Source organism: Callospermophilus lateralis, chromosome 5 (assembly GCF_048772815.1).
Source record: "Callospermophilus lateralis isolate mCalLat2 chromosome 5, mCalLat2.hap1, whole genome shotgun sequence".
Lineage (NCBI taxonomy): Eukaryota > Metazoa > Chordata > Mammalia > Rodentia > Sciuridae > Callospermophilus > Callospermophilus lateralis.
Window position 1 is genome coordinate 157,999,463 of NC_135309.1, and position 25,200 is coordinate 158,024,662.

Genomic DNA, 25,200 nt, shown 5'->3' on the forward strand with positions numbered 1-25,200 from the left:
TATAGCACCTTCCATAACAGGCTGAGTGGGAAACTGGGGTCACTCTTACTGTACAACTTAAAGCCACCCCTTCAGTTTCCCGTTAAAGTTTTTGTTTACAGAGAGTGCAAGTGGAAGCTAAAGAAGTTTCCTTTGGTCGGGGTTCAACAACGCAGCCTTTCTTGGGAAAACCACCGTGACTTTTGTTTTAACGTGGCCTTAAAACTTCCTTCACATGTGCAGTGCCAACCTCTCTGCCGTGGTGGGAGCAATTAGGGGCTGGACCGGCGGATCTGAGATGAGACGCACTTGGCTTGTGAGAGAGGGTCCCCCAGGGCAGCGAGAGGCTGGCTTTGAGCTGGGATCCCTCAGCAGCTTCCCCAAGGTGCTGACTTCTCAGCCAGGACCACCTTGAATTCCCGCACAGCACCTGGCCAGGGCTGCAAGCTCTCCTGCACAGCCACCTGTCTGTCAACGCAACTGGAGCTGAGGAGCAAGGAGCTCCCTCTGGTGACTCCAGCCCGAGTGAAGACGTCTTCCCATGTGTGACAGTTTCCGGAGTGAATGTCCTTGGGGAGCAAGGCTCTTGTCATCGGGACTTCCCTGACTTTGCTTTCTTTAAGGGTGTGTGATAGCTTTAGGAGAGTGCAGGTGATGCTGAGCTGAAGGAGGGCACGTGGGAATGCAGGCGGAGCAGGAGAGGGAGGTGGGTGAGGAAGCTCCGGCTGCTGTTCAGCCTGATCCTGTGGTTCCAGATGGAGTCAGCGTAGGGCTGAGCCTCGCAGCTGGTCAGGTCTCCTTCATGGTTTCTCCTCCCTCCTCTCCTCCCGCGTGGTTCAGATGGAGCTGTCCTTGTTACCTGCTGTCCACACCCTGCTGGGCAGATGGCCCTTGTCTGTTCAGGAGCCTGGCCATCTGCCACCTTTGGCCAAGCAAGGAGAAACAGCAGGGACGTTGACACCACTCAGGGTTCACCCAGAGGGGCGGCAGGAGACCTGGCTGTGCCCAACTGTCCCCGCTCATTTCAGGATGGTCAGGTTCAATTTGCATCTTGTCAACTGCTGCTGAAAGACCCCTGTGTGCTCCAAACGATGAGCAGAGGAGAGGCCTAATTTGAAGCAGTGGGCCGGGGTTTACCAAGGAACGGCGACAAACGTCGGAGCATCGCATCCCATTGAGGTCGGGTGGTTCATCTACGGGGTCTTTGAGGCAAGCAGCTGTCACCAAAATTTCATGCCACTTTTCTGACTTAAAGTTCTTTCCCACCATTTAAAAATGGGCACGGCTTAGGGACTCTTCAGCCACTGCCCCTTTGCAGGCCAGTCTGAAGCACGTGAGGAAGCCATCGGCCACCTGGGCAAGCACACAGGCCTCGCCACTGCTGCCAGCTGCCCCAGCTCCCAGCTCTCCTTTGATTTCCCCCGTGGAGTCTGTGGGGACGGCTGCTCCTGCAGGACAGTGCGTGGTCTGGAGGCTTCTCTGGTGGAATGTGTGAGGAGAGGGGCAGTGTACTGGCACTCGGCCGAGTCCCTAGATGTCTGCTGCTCCCCGGGAGGAGTAGGCAGGGAGCTTGATGGGACCAGAGCACCCTAGTTTATGTGGTCTGAGACAAGAACCCCCGAGCAAGGACAGATGTTCAAACTGCTGTGTTGGATTTTGCTTCTGCGCCGTGTTTGCCCTCTTCACCGGGGTCATCTGAGCCTTTCCTTAAGGCTCGGGTTCCAGTATTAGGTGTGTTACCCTTGTGATGTACAATTTGAAGTCAAGCACAAATCAACCCTTGAGCTTTTGATATTAAAGTAACTAAGTGGTTTTTTTTTTTTTTTTTTTTTGCAACAGCAATTAAACCAAGGGCACTTAATCACTGAGCCACATCCCTAACCCTTTTTATTTTTTATTTAGAGGAAGGGTTTGGCTAAGTTGCTCAGGCCCTGCTAAATTCCTGGGGCTAGCTTTGAACTTGTGATCCTCCTACTTCAGCTTCTCAAGCCACTGGGATCATAGGCGTGCACCACCACACTTGGCCTAAAATGCTTTTATTCTGTCTTTGATAAATCACATCATAACTTTATTTCACTTTTAGCTGATCCACCTACATATTTTCTAAAGCCACGTGTAAAAAAGGAAAACTGGACAGTGAGAAGGGGCTCCTTTGGACTTAACTCTGTGGCTCCTGGGAAAAATGGAGGGGGGAGCTGCATGTGGGGTATGTTCCAGCTAAGAGTCAGACACGGTGACAAAGAACAGGAGCTCAGGAGCAAAGATGGAGGCTTTGTCTTCATCCGTGATTGCAGAATCTGCACATATGGAAACACTCAAGACCCATTTATGCTAATTCAGAAAGTGGAATAAGTTTTACTTAGCAACTGGCCTGATACCAATGAAAAGTGGGTTTGCTGAAGAAGTATCAGCATAAGCACAAGATCTGCACAGGTCATGTTTATATTACTTAGTTTTTCCTGCATGCTACTCTTGGCCACCAGGTTGACCTTGCTCTGTGCATTCATGTGTGTGCTGTCTCCCTGGGGACACCTCTGGTCACAGTGGTCCTCAAGATGGTGGGGGCAGCCTCCCCAAGACAACCTGGAGGAGGACCTCATACATGGTGGTCAGCTCACTGGACGAGAAGACGGTGACTGGGAGCACAGGCACCAGGAAGTCTTTGGGGAGTTGGGATCTCTCTCTTTTCTGAACGGTACTGGCCCAGGGCCTGGAGAAGGGGACTGGACCTGACACACAGCACCAACAGCACTTGTAAGGGCCAGTGATAAGGTCTTCCTGAGAGCGAAGGTGGGACCAAGGCAAGTCCAGAGCCTCTGGGCCAGGAGCTGCCATTTGCCCTCCTCCCTGTGAGGAGGGGGCTGGTGCAGCCGAGGACACCTGCCTGCGCCCTGGGTTCCAGACCCGCGTGAGATCTGGGCAGTCTCTCCGTTCCCTGCAGGTTGATTTTCCCTGGCTGATTCTGACGGAGGGCAGAAAGTCAGACCCTCGGGCAGCCCTGGTCTGTGAGTGCCCGCACACTCCCAGAGAAGGAAGCAATCTGTTCTCACTCAGGCTTTGCTGAATGTGCGCACTCCCTCAGGCTGGCCTTGGGGGTGCCAGGTCCCTGCCCTCCATGATGAGGCAGACAGGGAACAGTGGAGGTGACATGTGCTAACAGGCAAGCGGGCCCCAGGGTCACGGATCAAGAGCAGTGGCAGTGGCGTCACACCCGGATGCTGGGGACGCGTGGCTATTGGAGAGCCATCCTGAAGGCTGGCAGGACCAGTGGCTGCAGGGCAAGGTGAAGCTGAGAAGGTATAATATGAACAGGAGAGAGTTCTGCAGTGAGATAAATCAACTTCACAGTACCCCAGGGAGGGGTCGCTCTCAGTGACTACCAAGTCAGAGAGCATGTCCCTGCAGGGAGGAGGAGGAGGAGAGCTCAGGAAGCATGTGCCCAGCCTGGGGCAGGGCGAAGGGTGGGGCTGACTCTGAGCTGGGCCCTCCCAGCGCCTACAGTGCAGAATGACCAACCCCATTGTGGTCTGGTTTCCTTCCCACTTAGTTCCACGGAGTGGGCTTCACTTGCATGGAGGTGGTTGGGGCTTATCTCTGGCTCCTTGAAAAATTGGTAGACTTGCAGATTTTTTAGGATTCTTCCTGGCTCTGCTTCGAGGTTTTGTATTTTAGATTTGCCGTATAGTTCAGTGAGGTTGGGAGGGGGCAGGTGTCCAGGGCTTGCCATCAAATCAAGGTCCCGAGATTGATACAAGATACATATTTAAATGACACACAATAATTGTGAGTATTTATTGGGTACAGAGTGATATTCCAATAAATAAAGATCAAATTGGGTATTTAACGCATCTAGCACCTCAAAAGTCTAACAGTTCTTTGTGTTGGCAACACTCACAGTCTCGGCAGTCCCCTAATGTGCTGTAGAACACTAGAACCCAATCCTCCTACATATATGCTGGAAATCACAAACCTCTATGCCTTCTTTACTCCAGCCTCTAATAACCCCAATTCTACTCTCTATTTCTATGGGATCAACTTTTTAAGCCACATGAGAACTTGTGCTATTTGTCAGTCTGTGCCTGGCTGATTTCACTTAACACAGTGATCTCCCGTTCCATCCATGTTTTGACAAATGCCAGGATTCCATTCTTTTTCTTTTTTTATAACTGAATAGTTTTCCACTGTGTGTATGAGATGCAGTTTCTTTGTCAGCTGATGGGCACTTAGGTTGTTTCCATTTCTTGGCTATCATGAACTGTGCTGCAGTAGAAGAAAGCAGACGTCTCTTGAACATACTGAGTTCCTGTCTTTGGATCTTTACCCAGTCCCAAGATTGCTGGATTATAAAGCAGTTCTAGCTTTTGGTTGCTGAGGCACCTCCTGACTGTTTTCCAAATGGCAATATCTGGGTTAAAGGTTTTAGGGCATGAGCTGCAGAAGGAAATGACAGAGCACCTTGACTCACAGAAAGGAGTGCCTGCTTCCCAGCAGGTCTGCCTCAGGACATACCCACCTTCTGGGTTCTAATTAGGATGCCTCCTGTGCTCAGAGACTCCTTGATGGGGCTGCAGGGTGCACAGAGTGGCATCATAGCTAATCAAAGGCAGCGGACACTATTGGCTTCAAACATGAGTGAAGCTGTGTGGCTTCTTCATCCAGGAGGAAGTTTCAGTACAACTTGTGTTAAAATGGATGACGTGACTCATTGCCTAATGTAGGGTACAGCAGACCTTTTTACTCACTCACCCTCCCCCCCAACCAGGTATAAACTCTAAACACAGCAACATCTATAGGAAGGTAAGACACCATCTGGTCCATTGCATAGTGGCCTATTTCTTATATTGATCACTAATTTACATTGAGAGGATGACAAATAGAACAGAATTGGACTTTTGGTCATGCAAGATACCCAGAGACGTATGTAGCATTAAGTCCTTCACCAGACACGGATGTCTAGGTGGAATGACTCGTCATGCCCAGAATCTTGCCTGCATGCCATCGTGCAAAAAATAGATGTGGTTTCCTTCTTCAGGTCTTGGTGCCTACTTTTGATGAGATCCAATAGGTCATTGGGACTGATTTCAGAGGAATTTAAAAGTTGATTTTCACATCTTTGATGAGAGGAACATTGTGAAATGGCTTCAGAGTATTAGCTTGGTTTAAACCCCCCAAATACCATCCTAGTTCATCTTTGTGTTTAGTCAGGTTTGATCAAAATACCTGACAAAAACAACTTAGAGGAGGAAAGATCTATTTCGGCTCACAGTTGCGGAAACCTCAGATCATGGTCAGCCAGCCCCATGGCTCTGGGTCAGCTGGGACACACACATAGGAATAGAGGATTCAGGAACAAAATATAGTTCAAGATCATGCCCCCAGTGACCTTCTTCCTTCAGCCATGCCCGACCTGGGTACTGTTACCACCCTGTAATCTATTTACTTTATTAATCCATAAAATGCATTAATCCACTGATGAGGTTCCAGCTCTCCTAATTGAATCATCTCACCTCTGAACATTCCTGCCTTCTGAACACCTGAGCTCTTTGGGGGACATTAAAGATCCAAATCATAGGACTCTTCCAAGGTGAAATGCAATTTACTGGGCTCAGATCATCACATATCAGGTAAAACAGTAGCCTTGGGGCTTAGCCGTATCAAATAGAGTCACAGAGAACTGACATAGCTCAACGCTCCCATTAACTTGGCTTGTGTGGGTTTGGGCTATGGCGTTCCTCCCTTTACTGTGTTAATGAACATCGTTTTATTAACTTTTTCTGAGCTTGGAGTAAGAAATGTCTAAAACAACAAACAACAACAACAACAAAATAAACCCCTCCTACCTGTTCTTTTTATAGGAAAATATGTTTCTAAGTGAATTAACTATTTGCCTTTTCATTCAAAATTTGTTGTGAGTAGCCACTCCACCTTCCAGGGATAAGGGAGTCCCTCTCCTTCATATTTTTGTAGCCGACTTTTGTCTGCCTTAGCTCAGCTTTATTCTATGGAGATTTTGGTACCACTGGGGGTCTAAACCAGGGTTTCCTCTTCCTGTGCAATGATCAGAGAATTGATGAGAACCAATCTGGACCTTTAGATTTAGAGGCAGTTAAATTATTAATTTTAGAGTGGAATCTTGATGTTAGGATTACACCTTGAGTTAAATTTCAAATCTCCTTTAGTAGACAAGCTCCTGCTTACAGGACCAGTCTTGTTGGATGCATTGTTCTCAATAAGTAGCAGTTGACAGACCACATTTTCAAAGGGCCTCAGACATCCTTCTCTTTCTGGGTACTGAGATGCTAGTCTACAAAGGATGGATCAATTTAGTTGTCAAAATGAAAGCTGAGAGGCCAATTGCCCATGCAAATTAACCACTTGTGTAAGCTTTTCGAGATTGCCTACATGAAAAGCAAGCCCGCCCTTGGAAAATTTGGCCCATGGTGGCTGCAATAAGAAAGCGTTCACTGTTCTGAATCTTGGCGTCCCTGGAGAGTCAATTTTAGAGCCTGTGCATTGTGAGGGGCTGCCTAGCTTTTGACAGCTTGTTTGTTGTCATCATAAGGGAGCTGTTTGCCCCTGCTTCCTTGCTGAGCCCCCATGCAGCTCAGAACACACCTCCTGGGCCCACTGGGAGCAATGGTCTAGGGAGTGTTTTTTTTCCAGTTTTATTTTAGTCTCTGCAGCAATGTCCTGGTTCCAGGGTCTCCAATTACTACCAGCTTTAAGAACTCACCAAAGGGTTATCTGCACAAAGACTAATGGGGAACAATTGGATTGCTCCTTCCCCAGTGTGGTTGGGATTAGTCCATGCTCCGAGAAAAGAAATCCTCTGTTTCTGCTCTTGCTTTCTTCCTGGGTCTCGGGTGTTTATTATGTCTAAACCACCGCATTTCACAGTGACTCCTATCTGATGGAGAGAGCCGTCTCAGGCTGGGCCTGGCAGTGGGTTCTCTAGGTAGGAAGTTCGTTTCTTTTCCCTGTGCCTCTTGCTCTTGGGGTACAACTTTCTGCTCTTCTGTTCAGGGAGGTAGGTTTTCCCTTGCTGGTCTCAGAGTTAGATATTTGCACCATCAAAAAACCTTGGTGTGAGGTCCCGTGTCCTCACAAGGGGACTGGCTGCCCATGAGACCCTGGTTGGCTTTGGTGTGGGGTTTCAGGTGCTCCTGCTTCTGTCCCAAGACGTCTGGGGAATCAGTGATGAGAAACTCCATCCTCTGAGGCTTGTCTTTTTTAAAGGCATAATTACCAAGCAGATTCTTAATTAAATGTTCTTGATCAATTATTTCTGGAGAACATAATAACCTACATACTGACCTAATTATTGAGATCACTTCTGATTTGAGGAGAAGGCATTCCAGAGGACCAACTCTTTGAGGGCAGAGACCTGCCACATCCCTATGGTCCCATGCATGCCATTCTTGGCCTCATTCTGTACTGAAATGGCAAAACAAAACAAAACAAAACAAAACACAAGATCGTCCTGTTATCACAAGTCTCAAGACTTGATTTTAAATGCCTCCTTTTCTGTGACTTTGTTGTATCATGTATTTGTGGGACATCGCTGCCTTTCTGCGTCCTCCACTGTTTGAACAGACGTGGTTTTTCGTGAGAGCACTGTGTCATCCAGATGCTGTTTGTCAGCGTGGAGCTTGGCTGGGTACCACACAGTGACCCTGTGCTGGCCAGTGCTGGCAGCCTAGAGGCGAAGGAGCACCTGTAACAGAGAGAAAGTCCACCATGGCAAATCCTCGCATCTCTTACTGTGCTCTCAGCCTCTAAATATCCCAATGCTAAATAGTGTTCAAAGTTTAGATTGTGCTTGTGAACAAATCAAGGAATCTCTGTCTTTCAAACAATGCTGACTTTTCCATTTGAATCTTGACCTTGTCTTGAGTGTAAAGTGGTCAGCAATCTTACATTCAAGAGATCCAGTTGAACACACTCACACACTCTACGGATGAGTCTCTGATGCTAGCTGGTGTTGGCCCAGAGGAGGATATGGGCGGTTGTTCCTTAGAGCCCAGGACAGCCATGACTTGGGCACTCTGCTTTCTTTCTCACCTCAAGCTTTATGTGCATTTTGCTTTTCCCTCAATTTTTTTCCCCCCGGTCCAGTTGAACCTAGGACCTTGCTCACGCGAGGCAAGTGCTTTACCCCTGAGCTCCATCTCCAGCCTCACGCTGTTCTCTGAAACCCTGGGACGTTTGCTCAGGACTGTGGAGGCAGCTCCTTCTCACTGGAGTTCAGGCTGCCTGCGTTTCATTAAGACAGAGCTAATGGATAGTGTGGACACGGAGTCAATAAAATTATGATATTTTACATTTTAGTTAAATAAGTAGCACTTGGCTGTTTTTGTCACCAAAAAAAAGTAACTGAGATGATGTGACCGTCATTACTTCCCTTTCACTGTCCTGGTGTATTCCCCCAATGACATCATGTTGTAAGCTTCAAAGTCATAAAATAAATTCTATTTTAAAGATAAGCAATAAAGTATATTTTATAATGACAACTTATGTTCAAAAGGAAAGGTTATAAAATTTTGGAATCTGAGTATCTCTGCTGGCTACTTCTGGTCTTGGCCTCATTTCCCTCCTTCCCTCCTGTCTGTCCTTCCTTCTCCTTCCCTCTCTCCACTGTCCACTCTGTCCTCCCCCGGTCCCTTGTCTCCCCACTTTTTCTATTGCCAACCTTCCCTTTCTTTTCTTGACAACTGGGGTATTCTAATGACAGCATCCTTTTACCTTAAACATGTTAATTCTCCAGGTGCTGTCCACTCCTTTAAGAAGAAGAGTGTCCTTTTGGAGCCCTGGGCAGCCAGGTTGGGGACAGTGACAGAGTGAAGAGGTTGCTCCATCTGCCACTCACCTCCGGGTGCTGGTTCTCTGGATAGTCCCTGCCCCCAAACCAGTGGAACTGCACTCGGGGGCCACCAAAAATCTTATCCTTTACTCAGTTTGTATTTTAATTTCTAGATAGAAAATTGGGATCCTACGGTGTTTATGTTATCAGAAAACTTCCAGGAAACTTTTTCCTCATTTAGTACATTGGGTTTCTACCCTGATTTTCTATACAAATACTGTTTTGCAAAAATGGACTATGATTTGTAGTTCTTTTATTTAAAATATTTAAAAATCTATTTTAGATAGCTGGTGTATAACTGGGAAGAGGGGGGATCTATGTATGTATGTATGTATGTATCTCTCTATCTCTGAAGTGAAATGCCATTTGGAGCTCCAAGCTTCAAACATTGATTTTCAGGCCCCAACTGCATCCCCAGCCATGTGTGGACACCCATCTGTGTTTACAGTGAAGCCTCTGACCAGTCTCTCCAAACGATGCCTCTGTTCCCCAAGACTTTGGGGTCCTAGGCCTCAGCTGACCCTCTGTTTCCCTGTGTATTTCATCTCCACGTAGGCACACTATCCCAGCCTTCTTTCACACATGTTGTATTTGCACTTGATCCTTCCTTTTCCAGTTGGGTGGCCCCAAGATTGCCACCAGACGGACTCACAGAACCTAGAAAAGCTCTTAGGTTCATGGTAATGGTTGATCTCAGTTGAAGGATACTGAAGCAGCAATGCAGAGCTGCACAGGGTGGAGCTCAGGAGAGATGGCTTGAGCTTCCAGTTGTCTCTCCCAGTCTCTCCTGGGGACAGGGCTTTATTCCTCTAGGACCACACAGGTGGAGTATTGGCCACCAGGGAAGCTCACGCTGGCCTTGATGTCCAGGGTTTTATTGGGAATGGACCAGATGGATGTTGTTGATTGACTGCATGGCTGACCTCAGTCTCGCTCCTCCAGAGGTTAGGCTGAGCGCTCAGGACACAAAGCCTTAACCAAAGTCCACGTCACTAGTATAGACCATCTGTTCTGGCCTACAGCACCCCCAACCCCTGTCAAAAAAAAAAAAAAAAGAGACAAACAAAAATGTCCTGCTTCAAAATATTCCCACTTCCAGTTGGGGTGAGCCTCCGAGGTTTGGAGTTTCTTTACCTTCTGACTTCCTGCTCAGTTTCTAAAAGAAATGTCCGTGATCCCTGGTTTATGTGTCAGCATGCTGGTGGCCCTAGTGAGGGGAGACAGGTGCACTGTGCTATCCTACCTGAGGACTGTCCTGCCCTGCGTTCCTTCAGCTCAGCTCAGACCCGAGGGCTGCACTGCGGTTTCTGCCCTGAGTCAGCCGCCTGTGCACTTGTGTGTGTGTGCGTGGAGGCGTGGGTAGCTGGTCATGCCTGCACAGCCAAGGGCTGAAGGTGCGCCTGCTGCTTGTGTGGCCTTGTCTCACCCAGTGGTAAACTCCCCCGATCCTTCTTGATGTTGACACAGTAAGGACCCTGTAGGGTGTCTGCCCCGACTCCTGCTGCTGGGACCAACTTCCTAGACTTCATCTTCTGAGGACAGTTGTGACTTCCCCAAACCACGGTCACTCAAGGTGGCATTTCTCAAGGAAGGGGCTGGCTTTTGAAACCTGAAGATTGGGACTGTCTGGCTGTCCCTGCCTGGATTCAGCAGGGATCTCTCTTCCTGAGTATTGGCTTTCTTTGCTTCCTGGGATTCTTTCAGTGTTGTTTTTGGCCTTGTCTCCTTGGCTGTTTCAGAGAATGGCCTGTATTCTGCCAGCTGTCTCAGGTGTCCAGCTCATCTGTGACCTCACTGGGTGAGGACAGGAAACCCATCGGCCCTATTTTTAATTTAATTCTGACAAGTGGGAACTCACAGACATTGCCAGGTAACCATGGCAGGACAGAGCCCGCTCTTTGGCTCTGTCCAAACTTATTACTTTAAATTTGATTGTGTTCTAAACAAATACAGGGAAATTTTAGTCATGATTGTTGTAAAACAGACTTCAGGGCTCCAGAGAGGAGATTCATGTCTCCAAACATGCTGTGTAATAATGAAGTCCTCCCTGACATACTTTTCGGCCACACCCAAAGGAGACATTAGGGATGTTGTGAAGAAGAAATTGGCTGCTCTCAGGAATTTTTCCCGGACTGAATGTGCATCCTTACTTGGGAAGAGCTCCCTGACCTCTCTTTTGGCCTCAAACATTTGCATCTGCACCTTGTCTTTTCCAAAGGATGATGTCACAGGCTGTCAATGACACACCTGGGACCTTGGAGTTGGCGAGGCTGCGCTGTCTGAGCACACCTGGCTGCTGGGTGCCTCTGTGGCAGGCCCTACCCATAATGCTGCCTTGGATCGCCCCCATGCTTCCCATGAACTCACCCAAGCACTCTCTGGATGTGGGAAGCCTCATGGAGATGCAGCTTCGCTGCTTTGAACCCCAGGACCTCTAAGTCAGCGTTCAGCAGATAGAATATTTCATAAAATTTCAGCTGTAATTCAGATTATTTTCTGTAGGCTGATGGCCTTTCGGTCATTACTGAAACAGACCATGTGGGACTCGTTGTCTGGAGGAACAGCCAGAATGTTCTGGAAAGCCTGCCCTCTACTTTGTCTTCATTGTTCTCAGCTGCTCCCTAAGTGTGTGGGTGGGGCTGGTGGACAGCAGTGCGCTTCTCATGCGCAGTAGACAGAAGCCGCGGCTGAGAAGAGTAAAGAGAAAGAAAGGAACTGGATGAACACGGATACAAAAGCATGAACCCCTAAGGGCAGTGTTGGAAGGGGCAGGTGTCCGTCCCTGATAATGGACACATGTCCTTTAAGGATGATAAATGAGAAGTCCCTCATTTCAACTTTTGGTGCATGCATCCTGCGGGAGGCTGGAATTGCCATAGTCTTTCCATTCCATTCCGATATTCAATTCCCCATATTTTTACATATTAATTCAAATGAGGAGATCCACCAGGTTTAATTGGTTTTGATCAGGTGAATTGTTTATATGATTTATAATTCTTCCTACAAAGTCTCATAATTGTGCACCAGGCAAATTAATATATAAGTAATGTACAAACTAAAATTCAGGGCATAGTTTCTTTCATACCTCCTGCCTTCATCTTCTTCTGGAAACACTTTACTTTAGCTAGGATATGCTTCAAAAGATGAAATGAAAGAGTCGTCATAACATGGGCAGGTTCTTTGGAGGTTTCATGACGTTTGTCCTCTCATGATGAACAGCATCAAATTGTTGATTTCTCCTTTCTGAAGAAGGAAACGCGTTGGTGCATGTGATAGTAACTTGGGGCACTCATCGGTGATCAGCAAGCCATCCTGTGACATTGCGTTCTAGGTTTTGCATTGCTACAGCAGCTTGTGCTAGTTTTAAGGGCATTGATGGAACTATCTAGAATTGATACCCAATGAATGCAGAGTCTTTTAGAAGGTTCCAACTGATCTTTTTGTCTTTCTTTTTTGAAGTGTTGGTGTGTGAGAGCGGGGCTTGGGTGCCCATGTGGCTGTGGCGTTCAGTGATTCATGACTGAGGACATACGGCGTCTGCCCTCTCTCTCCTTGGTAAGTAAGACGTCCACGTGGAAGTGGCACACCCAGAGGTGTTAGAGATTGAGATGCTGTGATAGCTTATGAGCTTTACTGATCTTTACTGTTACAAATAGCCGTGAATGAGCACACTTTCAGAAAGAGAATTCCTCCTGAATCTTGAAGGAAAAGCAGCTTGGGGCTGGCCCCACTGTGCAGAGAGCTTTCAAGGTGCTGGCGACTCTCAGCATCTTTTGGCCCATGGTGTGATTGGCTGCCAGGTTTGTCTCTGCTGCAGTTGCTGCTGTGCTCTGGTTTATTTTGTGGTACAGACATTGTCACATATCTTAATTCCCTGCTGTACACCGAGGCCTGGCCGGTCCCCCTCATATTGTCCTGATTCCTCTGACCCCGGTGGTGTAGAGACCAGCCCCCAGGTCCCAGTGGTTGACACCCACCCACCAGTCCTGTTTGTTCAGCTTCCACAGTGGGGCTCAGATAGCCAAGCTCCCCAGGGGCTGTCCTCGGCCTTCAGCCCAGGTGTTCTCATCTTTACCTACCACACCCAGTGCCTACTTTTCAGTGGGGAGAGAGGGAGGGATGGGAGGACTTGTGGGGTAGTGAGGTAAGGGAGGAACCCGTGGGGAAGGGGCAAGGGATGGAGTCTCATTGCGTCTACTGGTGTTTGAAGGAGCCACCTCTGTTGCTAACTTGTTTGTCTCCTAAATTGCCATCTCACTGCGGCCAGGCCCATCCTGCTTTCCAGTACATGCACGTCTGGCTCTGCGTAGTCAATGACTCCCAGCTCCGGGAGTTTTGCTCCTGTTTCTGTCTGTACTGAAAGTGGTTATGTGAGTCTTAGGATTGGGTCTGGAGGCACCGAGAAGTTCCCAGCCTGTTAGCGGCTTGGGTTTCTCAGCTCTTGTGTTCTCGCCCAGGAAGATACCAAGCAAGACATGAACTGTAGTAAAATTATAGCAAAGTTTATGAGAAGAGAAAAGGCAGTGCCCTCAAGGGAGAGATGAACTGTCTCAAAGAGGAAAGTGACATGGCGTCCCCTTTGTGGCCCAGTTTTATTGGGGGGTTTTAGGGAAGTTTGGGCCCACCTCTGAACTCCTGACTGACAGCAGAAATGCATCAGATTTTTAAATCCCTGCTGCATGTGATTTTACCCACAGGCACCAAGTGGAGCCCAGCGGGGTGGGGAGGACTTTACTGTTAGGATGGGGTTAAGATGATACGCTGAAGATCTAAAGGCAAGTATCAGGGACTTTGGTCCACACTGAACAGTTCTCACTGCAGCTTATTTTTACTCGGTAGGCTTTGCTTTTAATTATTCTGTTTTCTCGAGTCCTGGAATCTTTGGTCTGTTTAAAGGTCACAAAAGTCCCTTTTCGGGATAACTTGTGTTCATATTGGCAAGGAGGAATCTTACATTCTTTGGCCCTGAGAGAACAGCCCTAAGGACAACAGGTTGTTTGTAGAGGAATGTAACATCCTATTGACTTAAGCCAGAAAAGGGCCAGAATGGCCCTAGGTAAATTGCTTTTCAAAAGAAAGTATGTGATGGGTCAGCATGGCTGTACCATTTATCCCTCTAACCCACATGTGCTACACCCCATCAGGCTGACCGAAGTCCTGCTAGTCCTACATTCACAGAGGGACAGATTGAGGACTCACATTTCGTGACTTTCTCCAGCTCACTCACATTCAGCTTCCTGTGGTGTCTGAATTAGGACATAATCTGGCACTTGGGGGCCTCGTCTCCTCCACAGAGAACCACAGAACCTGGGGGATGGCAGGGACCACATGGAGCCTGCCCTGGCTTGTTTTGGATGCGCAGTGTCACACCATAACAGGAAGAGTGTTAGTTAATGTAAGTTCTCACTGTGTACCAGCCCCCTGTGGAGTGAGATATGATCAATTCCCATGACAGCCCTGGGAGGTGATTCCACTTTACAGAGGAGGACTTTGAGGCCCAGAGAAACGAAGAAAACAGCCCAACTATCAGAGGCAGAGCTGGGATTTGAACGTGGACTCCTGACCCTAACAGTGCTGCCTCTCAGCCCAGGAATGCCTGCTTAGAATAAGGACACACAGGCACTCTTCATTTCTTTTTTTTTACCTTACCTGAAATACTCAGGTCCTTAAAGAGCAGTGTTCAAGAAACCACTTTTGCAAATAGTCTAAGCAGGAATTGCAAATGTTTTCTGAGAAGGTTAAGATAGCAAGTGTTTCTGGCTCTGCAGACCACAGGGTCTCTCCTGCATCAAGTTGTCTCTGCCATCCTGGCAGAGAGGAAGCACTGGCACCCTGTAGGTTTATGAGCATGGCTGTGCTTCTGAAAACTTTGTTTGCAGAGGTAAGTGCAGGCTGGATGTGGCCTGCAGGCTGCAGTTTGTTGAGCCTTGATCTATGCGGTCCTTGATGTGCTCCAAGACCCCGTTTTGCAGTGAATGTAAATGTCCGATTGGCTAGTGAGTCCTTACAAAATTTAGCTCAGGATGCTTGGGATTCAGTCACGAGCAACTTTTAATGAAGTCTACTGAAAGTGCAAGAGCCTACACCTGGGAACAAGGGCCCTTGGTGCTCCTTTGGTTGACATGGTCTGTTTGGTCCAAGTGTACCAGTCTGAGTGCTGATTCCTAGACCAGCTGTGCTCCAAATAGGGCCTGGTGATCATTATTGTCTTCATGTGTTCTGTTGATCTAGAAAGTGCAATTCATTTATAAAATAATTTCAGGTGGCACTTCCCACTTTGGTCTTCATAATGTGTTTTAATGGGACATTTTTATTTTGCATTTTATGCATATTGCCACTTACATATGTAGAGAAGAAATACCATTATCTTGAGCTTCTGATAATTATATTTAACAAATATTCTTGTATCAAGTTTTGCTCTTTTATTAAGAACAAAGAAATATATCTATAAGTCAAGTTTGAATAAGATTTACATGTATAAATCATGAAAAGACTTGGAGACACTCTTGGTCCCATACATCAAATGCTCTGTGTGTGTGTGTGTGTGTGTGTGTATGTGTGTGTGTGTGTGTGTGATTTTTTTTGTTTTGTTTTGTATTTTGCTTATTCTTTTCTTTACAGAATGATGCTCTTATCCTTCAAGGTGTATTTAACTATTGTAACTTTTTACCATCTAAAAAAATGGGCAAAGAAAAAGTGAAAGAGCAATTAATTTATGTTTTCTTTCAAGAGTTTAGGGGCGTTTTCCGTTCATGCATTCATTCTTAGAAACAAATAACTAAAGCCAGCCCGCGGGCCTAATGTAGCAGAACTGTTGGAAATACGCTTTTTCCACACAGAGCCGCTGGTTCCTACATACTTCTTCTATGCATAATAGAAAAGTATTCTTCACATTAATAGTAATGATATAAAATAAAATTCTGATTAGAAAAGTAATGGAAAGCTATCTATGGTATCTTATTAACTGGAAAAAGCAAATTGCAGAATAATATATTTAATAGAATTCCATTTATCTTAAAAAATACACTCCATATAATTTCTATGCATAAGTCCGTGTATGTACTAACATCTGCTAGAATATATATTAATACACACCAAACTTTAAGTAGGGATTATCTCTGGTATTGAAGGGGTTCGCATTTTATCAGGCATGTTCACTATCTAATATTTTCACTAGTATTTTTGCTGTTAAAAATATGAAGAAAAGCATAAATGTTTTAATGCAGTGAATGTTCTTTATGGAAAATATGTAAAGGAAGGAGAACAAACTCATCACTTTTGCGCCCACTAAAGACAGCTACTGCCGGCCTTTAATATAGCCTTTTGGAGCGTATTCTTTACATAGGATTCTGCATGCTACTTTTTTTGCTTGTGGTTTCATGTGCACTTTCCCATATTATAGCAAATTGTAAATAAACCTCATTTTTAATATTACATAATATTCCACCATGCAAAGATACTGTAATATAGTTTACTGCTTCCCTTTTGCTAGCATGAGCATTCAAAGTGAGGTCGTCAACACCTTACATGCCGGGTTCCAATATTACCGCTTTGCTCTTTGTGTGTCAGAGTATCATTTCTCTTGTGAAGAGTGGCTATTTGGTGCATAAAGTACATGCTTCATAAATAGGAGCAATTATTATCATAAAGCTTTCTTTTGAGTGCAAGTTATTTCATTAGGTCAGAATATCTGCAGTTGATTTACTACTTCAAAACCAACGGGTTTTAATAAGACTGCCAGGTGGATTTATAAAAGTGTTATAGATTTACACTTTACTAATGTCAGAGAGTTTGTTTGGTTGAAACTTTCTTCTCCCTGAGTACCATTACTAATGATTTTGTCAATTTGACAGTATTCATTCCTTTTATATGTTTTGTTCTTTACTCATTGTGTTTGGTTGATCTATTTTTTTTTTTTCATGTGATAATTAGCCTTTACTCTGAGAAGGATAGAGACAGAAAATAAGCATGTGTTGGGGACTCATTTGTTGATATTTTAAGACTGTGTAGATATTGATTCCCAATGTGTTTCTCACAGATTTTAGGACTTGATTTTAAGGACATTAAATCTTTCTTGTTATTTTTTTCCTATTTCATTTGCTTATTAACTTTATTCTCTTACAGAATTTTCTTTTAATGATATTAATTTTTCATTATAATTATTTCAATCAGTGGTTAGAAACTTAAACAATTCCCTATATCTTATTAAAAATATTCAACATTTTAACGTAGGAATAGTTATTTCAAGGTGGACATTGTGTTTTAAATTCTCCTCGGTGGTTTGTTCTGCCTCTCTTCTTCCTGGCTATCAAAAATCAATCCCTAATTTTAGTTTAGTGAGGATGTTTAGGCAACCAAAGCATTTATACAATCCGGAAGTTTCCAACTGCACCTTCATCCTATGAGAGACCTAGGACAGCCAGACAAGAATTCTTTCATGAATTCCTCTATTAGGCCAAGGTTATCTTCTGCATCTTGAGATGTTCTACAACTTTTATCTGTACTTTAACAACTCTATCAGGTAGTTTTTGTGTTAACTTAACCCATTAGGTTGGACATGATTAAGTCCCTGTAACGGTGCTTTGGTAACTCTTGCTGTTTGCCCTTGATGTTCATGTGGAGGAAGAAGACTCACTGGAGGCTGTCAGAGCTCCGATGGGTAGGTTGATGTTCTCTCTTGAGGAGTCTGGAGCACTAACCTACGGTGTTAATTTATGATGTGCTTGCAAAAATGGTTCCGTAAGTTCATAATTTCCAAAAGATTGAACCCAGATCTCTCTTTCTGAGATGCACATTAGCGCGGCCATGAACCACAGCTCCCAGTCTTCACTTCCCTTGGTATTTACATTTCTTGGCTGCAAAACAAGGACATTGAGAGGATATAGATTCAGACGTGGTAAAATAGGTAAATGATATTTTCAAACCAGACTGAGTTTTGGAGACAAAGAGATTGAATATGAAAAAAAAAAATGTGCTTACAGAGTTGCTGGCAATATTTTTTCTAGAGTCTCTGCCCCAGCACAAATTTTGTGGTATTTGCAATACATTTCTGGGTATGTTATTGGTACAATGTATATCGCCAGCTTTTACATGCTGAGTGGATACATTTGGGGGTAAAGATTTAGCCTGTCATTGTGAATAATGTCAGGAATCCTAAAACTGTGGACTCGACCCCTTATTATTCCTGCCCTATTGTCTAGTCAGCCTTATGGATCATCTCTGCGAGGTGATCTGGAAGGGTCCATACAGATGTGATCTGCTTTGTCACATGCATTTCACTGGGTGTTACTAAGGTTCACTGGCAGGAGAACTGTCTGCTTCCATTACCCTCCTTAGAGTACACTGGAACGTGCTTTGTGGAACGTGGGAGCGCTGGCCTCCCCCTCTCTTCTCCTCTCTTTGGGAGTTTGGCCTTTTTCTTCTTTTGTTTAGGAGAGCATCTGCCAAGTATACTATCGTCCTGAAGGTCACCAGCTTTACGACTTCTATAAATATTTGTGAATCACAGATGTGTGGCCACGGCCCGAATCCATTTTCTGTCATTGGTTCCGTGCTCAAGTCAGGCTGGGAGTTCGTGAGCTGTTTATTCTCAGACACCCATTAGAGAGGCAGATGTGCGTGGGGTTAATTGCTTGGATTTGAAGATTTATATGTGCATGGAAGGACCCTGCCTCCTGTGTGTAGGATCCGTTTTGGCAGAATGTTCCCAATGGCCTAAAACTGACCCTGTGTTTGGATCTTGGGATTTCACGGGACTTGAGGGTTTTCCTGCACTGTGTGCACATCCGAGTATTGGAGAGGTCTCCCAGCTGCAGGGCTGCAGATCTGATCAGTTCATGCTTCATCCACTGGAGCTTTTCATGTGGCATATGTTTGTGTCCCTTTTAGACTCCCAGGCCACAGAGGATCAGAGTCATCTTGCTTCATTTACTTTTGCTTCCAAAACAGACCTCTGTTGGTTAAACCAAAACAGAAAGAGCAAAGATTGGAAAGATGGTCAGGAAATTCTGGGAAGCCAATCCCACTGTATTTTCATATAACAGACTGGGAACAGTGAAGGGCTCTTACAAGCCACACTGAGGAATGAGTGGTGGCTCTAGGGCATGCACCGCAGCTTGGAGGTTTTCTTCAGTACACAGATTGGAGTGACTGCCCTGAGACGACTGAGAACTTTTCTTCTCCTTCCATTGCCCAGAAATTTCCTTTCTACAGGTGTGGTGGGAAGGTGAGACACCTGCCAAGCTAGCCAATCAGCACACCCCATGGGTGGTCTCTCTGATTCATTCCGTCTAGGGCCCATGACCTGAGCTGGGCCAAGCTGCATCCCCTCCCCTTGGTCCTAGGGTACACGAGGAGTCTTCCATTTCTTTCTTGTCTAATAGTTTTCACTTTCCCCTCTCTGCTGTATTTTTCCAATAAGAATGGAAACAAGTACCACCTTAAGAAAAAACAGACCCGTGGACCCCTGACACCCACTGGGCTACACTGCACTTTTCTTCTCTTTACAGAAAAGCTCTGTCAAAGGCCTTGCCGCCTTTGGTGTCCTCCATGATGTCCTTCGCTCCTGTCTCTCCACTTCCTCTGAACCCATACTGACCCCCAGTCCTTTCCTCAGGTCACGGGTGGCTGCCCAGTTGCTAGGTGTAGTGGTGGAGGTCATTACCGCAGACTTATCCATCAGCAGTGACGGCGCCATCCGTCCCTCTCACCTCCTCAACTGCTTATTTATTTGGTGTATTAACTTTTTGGTATTGGGGATTGAACCCAGAGGCACTTTCCCACTGAGCCCTATCCCCCACTCTTTATTTATTTATTTATTTTACGGCAGGGTCTCACAAGTTGCTGAGGCTGATTTCTAGTTTGTGATCCTCCAGCCTCAGTCTTCCAGGTGGCAGGGATGACAGGTATGTGCCACCACCCCTGGCTCTGTGAAGCACTTTTTTCCATCTGATTTTAGGACATTGCATTTCCCTGGTCTGACCCTAATATCCCTGGCCTTTCTGTCTTAGCCTCCACTACTCCTCTCTCCGCTGTCCACCCACTGGAGTCATGTTGGGCTCAGTGCGGCACATTTCATCTTTTCCCACCATCCTCATGATTTGGGGATCCCTCCTGATCTTGTGTCTTTAGTAGCATCTACCTACTGACTACTCCCACATGTCCATCTCTGGCCGGGACCTATTTCTTAAGCTTCAAAATTGTATATTTAACTGCCTATTTGGTCTTACAATCTGGATAGCTTATTTATGTCTCAAATTAATATGTACTTGAATACCTCCAAGAATCCTTTCTTTTTCACTCAGGTTTACTCAACCATGACCTCATCAGGAGATAGTCCTGAACACATTGTTAATATTGGGACCATTCTCCTAATATCTGTTTTCCTTCTCTGCTTTATTGCTTTTTCTCAAAGAACTTCACACCACCTGACACATGATCTTATGCTTGTTTATTTTGTCTGATTTCTGCTCTCTTTTCAATGTATATTCTGCTGTTATAGGGATTTTTAAATTTGTCCTAATTAGTTACACATGGCAGTAGAATGCATTTTGACACATCATACATGAATGGAGTACAACTTCTCATTTTTCTGGTTGTACATAATTAGAATTACACCAGTAATCATATATGCACATTGGGTAATAATATTTGATTTATTCCACTATCTTTCCCACCCCACCCCCTTCCTCATTCCCCTTTGTCTAATACACTTAAAGTGCCTTTTTCCTCTCCCTCCCCTTGTTGTGTGTTAGCCTTAATAAAGCAGAGAGAACAACAGATCAGAGAGAACATTTGGCCTTTGTTTTTTTGAGGGGATTGGCTTATTTCACTCAGCACGATATTTTCTATGAGTCCCACCCATTTACCTGCAAACACCATAATTTCATTCTTCTTTTTGACTGAGTGATATTCCATTTTGTATACATACCATGTTTTCTTAATCCATTTATCTGTTGAAGGGCATCTAGGTTGGTTCCATAGCTTAGCTACTGTGAATTGAGCTGCTATAAACGTTGATGTTTTTGTGTCACTATAGCATGCTGATTTTAAGTGTTGCATATAATAACAAGGAATGGAATGACTGAGTCAAATGGTGGTTTCATTCCGAATTTTCTGAGAAGTCTCATACTGCTTTCCATGGTGCATGGATTTTTGAAAATTTTGGTCACTTTTGGCTTATCCATAGGTGTAGAGAAGGGCCTACATAAGATATGATAGAGTGGCAATAATTATTGTGGTAATACGTGAATTGGTAGATTGATGAATGTATCATGGATGAGTTTTGGGGACTTTTCCAAAGGGGGTGAGTAAAGCTCTAATTTTCAATTTGGGCACAGAGCTGGGAACCTATAAACCTGTCTGCAGGTTCTTAATTTGTATCCCAAAGTTTATCACACTTGGTATGATCTCCCCTGTCACCCAGCAGGTGGATACTTGCTGGTTTTCCAACTCTCAGCTTATGTCCTCTTGCAGCAAGCTTTCCTTTGCCTCTCCTTGACCAGATCAAGTTGCATCAGCTCTGTGTCTCCACATGTGTGCATGTGTGTATACAGTGGGAATTTATAGTTGGATCAACTGCAGTGTTCAAGTATGTATGTCCTCATTCCTCAGATGGCAAGGTCGGCTTGATTACTGCATTCATCTCCTCACGGCTCTGGCATATAACAAGCACCGAATATAGACATATTATTTAATGAAGAGATTCGGAATGAAATTTCATAAAATACAACTTCTCTAATGGTCCTTATGATTGGGTGAAAACATGCCCGTCTAGTCTTCTGGTTGTGCTAAGTTTAATTTAAGGTCTTTACGACATGATTTTAGAACAATTTAATACTTAGATTTGCTGTGGCTATTACAGACTGTCCATGATTGTTCAGCGGGAGTCACTCACTTTTCTGCTCTTTTGCATAGTATTTGCTGTTTTCCAACATCAGTGACCATTATTCCCAGGGTACCGAAGACAGAACCTGTGTGATCCTTCCAAAGTTGGATGATCCCTAATGTTTGCCTATGAGTTTTCAAGAGGACTGAAACAGAAGGTGAGATATAAGATGCACATGAGCCAAATCCCAAGTGCCCCTCCCCTGTACTGTAGGATCAGATGTCAGTTCCTTCCTGGCATCTGACATTTCCCAAGTTGAACATGTGGACGACGGTTAGCATCACAGCGGAATTTCATTAGTATCATCTTCAAGGATTACATCTTATTAAACATAAAAATAGCAGAGCACAGCAGGACAGGCAGGATCAGAGCCCTGAAGCTGTACTGCTTGCAGTGTAGTTATTGGACATGTAGTTCATGTCCAGGAAGCAGCCTTGATATGTCAGAGGATCTGCCCTGTTGCAGGTGCGACGCGACAAGCCCAGCTGGGTCAATGGATAACTAGATTGCAGTTAAATATCTATATGTATGTAGCTGTCCCAAGTAACACCATGTTTCTCTCCCTGCCTCCCTCCTTCCTTCCCTTCCTTCCCTCCCTCCCTCCCACCCTCCTCTTCCGTTCTTTTTGAATTCTCTCTTGTAAGCTCAGTTTGGTACAATAAACTTTGTCAGTCTGCTGCCATATTTCTGGATTGATCTCATTTTTTCTATAAGTTTCTACTTTATTATGTTACATTCTTTTAATACCATTTCATGATTTAGCTCTAAAAAATGTACATAAGGTCTCAGAAGTTCCTTCTGGAACATAATAACAGCAATAAAAAGGTGCATTATGACAGCTGAGTCAGTTTTGTAATTATAGTGTTAGTGTGTAAGGGGTGTTCTAACTTTCACTCTTATTTTCTTGGATAGCTCTGTCTTTATGGAGGAGTATGTACAAGGAATTGTTTTCTGGGGCAATTCCTTAGCAGTCTCACACACCTTAAGTTAAGATTACTAATCAAACATGCATGGTTTGCGAAGATGTTGTTGTTTGGGGGTATCCTTCTTTGTTTTGAAACCCATGCCAGTTCCCCACTTGTGGAAAACAGCCTATAGATTCTCCTGGGTCATCTTCACCTGATTGCAGCAATCACCCATGTTTGGTTCCAAAGGAGAATTTGAATAAATTCACCAGTGGAAGTCACTCTAGGCTTTTGTAATGTAGCAATGATGATACAAAGTTAACAAGAATTTTCCAAGTTTTCATAATTTGTAACATTTTATAAAGTATTGACAATAACTTAACCATCATTTATAATAGTGCTTCATATTATTTGAGCACTCTCTGTATCCCAGGTGTTGTCATAACTAACTATTCTACAAACATTGCTTCATCTTCCCAACAATCATACAGAGGTAATCCTAATAGTATTGAGTTTATAGATGAATCAACCAAAGTGGGTCAGGTTAAGAAACTCACCAATGTTACTCCAAGGTCACCAGGAGGGTTGAGCTCAGGGATAACATATGACTCCTTAAACCAGCATATATTTCACTCCTTTTATTTTTCAAAGGCTCTCAAGGGAATTCCAGTGGGAAGATATTATGAAAAAGAATTAGAAACCATTAAATCCACCTATTTAAACATTATTGCAAAATAAACCAGCTATAGGTTTCTCCAAGTAGAATCTTGGTTTTATTTCATTGAGCTAGCAAATATTTTGAGGGTTGGAACTCACCCTTAATGTGTAATTGTGTAATTTTCTTGTAGAAAACACATGATTGGTGGTTGATCTCAAACAAAAATCCCTCATGGACAAACATCTGTGTAAACGAACAGTGCCTCTGACCCATCCCTTCCTGTATGTGGGGGTCACCGAGGGCTCGCGGGCATCCCAGTTGATGCCTGACAGGAAACCATGTTTCCATTATTGTGTAGACCACGAAACACTGTCCTTAAAAATGCACAGAAAGGGGGAATCTGTTTTAGGCATGGGAGATATGCTAATACTCAGCACAGAGAGACTCCTGGCCATCATGGAACATAGTTTTTGCCAGAAGGATTGGACCATAACAATAACTAAATTCACAGAAAATTAAAAAGTATCACACCTTGGTGAGTACCACACAAAGAATTTAGAGGGAATTGTGTGACAGTGAACAGGAGGCAACTTTGGGTCACCTTAGGGAACAGCCTTTGGGGACCGAGGAAGGACGCAGTGGTATGAACTGGGACCAGAGAGAGGCAAGCGCTAGATTGCAGAGGGCTTTGACCCAGGTGTGAAACTTCAGTGCTTTTGAAGGGCTTTGGCAAGTCTCTGGGAAAGCAATAGTGACACAAGATTTGCTGGCCCTTTCCTGGTCACTCTTGGGCTAGAAGCCTCTCACAGGTGACTGGATAAGGCACATTGTTGAGGATGGAGGAAAGTGGATTCGAAAGTTTTTGAGGCAGAGTCTGTGGCACTAGTGTGGAAAAAAGGGAGAAGAAATGAAGGGTGAAGTGCAGTTTGGGATTTGAGCAAATAAACGGATGGTGAACAGGTACTAAGACACTGAAGCTTTAGAGATTTGGGGAGATAAAATACAAAAATTCTCTCTGGGCCATGAGCATTTGCATTTCTCATCTAAATAGAGAAAGGGTGTGCAGTCGTCCATGTGAGCCTGGGGTACCAGGGAATGATCAGAGGTCCATATTTGGAGGTCATTGCCGTATTGACCCTGACCTAGGAGAAAGCGTAGGAAGAGGGTGCCTGGGGTGTGGAATGCTGAAGTGGGGTGCTGACGTCTGTGGGAATGCTCTTGATTATGTTTCATGTGATGTAGCAGTGCTTTGATCCTTCAGGAGTGATCTTTAAAATGGCATGAAGTCCCAAAGGTAATTCTCCTCTTGAGAGATTTCATTCAACATCTCAGTAGCAAAATCCTCCACTGTTGTGACATAAAATGTCATTCTTGTTATAGGAAATGAGATCAGACTTGTCCAATGAAGTATTTGATATGAGTTCCTTTCAGCATTTATCATGCTTTTCTCGGCTAATCTGCAGTTCATGCCCCTGCTGTTCTCAAGAGCAGTCTCTTCCAATTGAGTCTTGGGAGGCGCTAGATGAGGTAAGACGTGAGCTTTAATGATGTTCCCAGTTTTCCTTGTTACCAAATGGCTATTTTCTGACATTAGAAGTTCCCCCTACTCTTGTTATGCACACTGCTTTTATATTGCTATAATGATATTTTCCCCCCAAGGAACCTTGAAGTGAGAGTGTCCATGTTGGAGAGGCCCGTTGAGGATTGTTGTCAGTACAGGTGTCAGGTCTGGCAGCAGCTATAACTCATTGACTCAGTGAATCTCTGAACATTTGTGGTGTAATGGGTCAGTGGCTCTGTGACACGCTGTTAACATAATGCAGCACTTAGTAATGTAGGACAGAGAGCCACTCAGTGTTTGATTTTTTGGAAGGATTTCAGTTAACCTCACTTGCATTGTTAACACCTTTTT

General features: G+C 44.8%; 1 protein-coding gene across 3 annotated transcripts in view; it reads left to right on the forward strand.

Moving 5' to 3' along the window:
* Positions 1 to 25,200, forward strand: part of Sema5a (semaphorin 5A) — a 452,724-nt gene that overhangs the window by 97,169 nt on the left and 330,355 nt on the right. For 2 of the 3 annotated variants that reach the window (XM_076857478.2, XM_076857479.2), the window contains exon 2: positions 12,299 to 12,394. The exons of the other annotated variant lie outside the window; for it this stretch is intronic. The gene's annotated coding sequence lies outside the window, so the exon portion shown is untranslated. The remainder of the gene's footprint in view (positions 1 to 12,298; positions 12,395 to 25,200) is intronic. 3 annotated transcript variants of the gene reach the window in all.